Source organism: Galeopterus variegatus, unplaced genomic scaffold, assembly GCF_000696425.1.
Source record: "Galeopterus variegatus unplaced genomic scaffold, G_variegatus-3.0.2 Scaffold4530, whole genome shotgun sequence".
NCBI lineage: Eukaryota > Metazoa > Chordata > Mammalia > Dermoptera > Cynocephalidae > Galeopterus > Galeopterus variegatus.
In genome coordinates, this window is record NW_007730641.1 from 7,519 (window position 1) to 9,365 (window position 1,847).

The following is a 1,847-nucleotide window of genomic DNA, read 5'->3' on the forward strand; positions in this document are numbered from 1 at the left end:
TCTGTTAACTTTTTAGCTGAGCCTCTTTGTGCTGTTTCTAGTGTTTTTTCTAGAAACCAAAACATGCACCTTTAACTTACCCAAGCTATTGAACTCAAGCCTGCCTGCCAACACACACCCCCACCTCCCACATGTCACCTCCTGCCTGCGAACTGTCTGCCCCTCACCCACACCATTACTCCAGTTCTGGAATTTGCTCATTCACACATTCATCTACCAGATACACACTTAATGAGCACCAGGATAATGCAGGAAGAGGGTACCAGGTCTCAAGCAAGGTGTAAAAAGAAAGGGAGTTGGCTCCTTCCACCACCAGAAATGACGAGGTGATATTAACCATTATCTATTAACTATAAGACCAACATGAGACGATACTGTTACTGTAAAAAGTAAGGTTATTAAAAGGATAAATCCAGATATTCTCTTCAGTCATCTCACAAGCAGTCTTGCTCAGCTAGGACTGAATGTGAAGAAGTTTGGCCAGTGCACAAAAAGATCACCCAGGCACAACTGCAGTCATTGAACTAGAAAAGCCAGAAAGATCATCAGTGACATGAGACTAATTTTCCGCACTCGTGCATTTGAGGATGACTTAGGAACATCTTGAAATAATAAGACCAGTGCACAGGTGAAATGTGTAAGGCTGTGTCCAGAAGTGCTTTTTGTAATTGCATAAAAGTTCACAGTATTAGGGCACTGATTAAAATAAATCATGGTTAATCAGATACATAACACTACCCAGCCTTTTGAAATAATAATCTCAGCCTATTGGTGTTGACATGGAAAGATAGCCAGAATATGTAGGTCCAGTGAGAAAAGCAGGTAACAGAACACCGTGTACCGTGCAATCCCATTTGTACAAATGTATTGTAGGCTGTGAGATCTATAGTAGGAGGCACAGAGGAGGGACTGCACCTGGTTTTGAACCCTGATATATTCCAGGACATAACACAGTGATTCACATGTGGTAGGCCCTCAATAAACATCTGTTGAATGAATAAACAATTTGTTAAGAATGTGGAATGCTAACCCTCTAGTTGCTACTAATAGGAATATGGGTTATACATATTTTTTTATTGTCTTTATTTTCTATTTTTCTCAAGAAACATGCTAAGAAGAGGATTGTGATTGCTGCAGAATTACACCATAACGAATACATACGCGTTGTTAGGCCCGTGTGTATCTGCGGGTGACTGAGGGAACTAGAGGCCAACAGAGGTTCTATTGAGCTTCACTGGCTGCAGATTTGTCTTCTCAAGTTTGCCTCTAGGACAAACTAGAGACTTTTTGAGGATATTTGTTCCAGATCCATACCCAAAGGAAAAAAAAAATTAATGAAAATTTCAAAATTCCTAGAATTCTTCTCAGAGGATTATAAAACTGCATGAGGATATGAATTTCTGAATGGATTTCTGAATCACATTCTACTATCCAGAGAATAAAGATAAGTTCGTAATTATTGAGATAAGTATCAAATAAACACCAGACAGAAAAAAGATATAGATATAGATATAGATATATACATATATACATACATATATATATATATATATTTTTTTTTTTTTTCCAGCTGGCCAATATGGGGAACCAAACCCTTGACCTTGGGATTACAAGGCTGTGCTCTAGTGGGGCTTTTTTGTTTGTTTTTTTTTAAAGATTTTGAAAGGATGCAAATAGATGAAAATTCTTTTTACCACAGTAGTTGCAGGAATGGTGACAACATGAGTATTCTCAAAAGCAGAAACGAGAACTTAAAACCCAATAAAATCCCTGAGCTTCCCAGATTAGAGAATGGAACAGAGTTCAGTAGGTTTCCAGGTGAAAATACAACACTTAAAATATTTTAT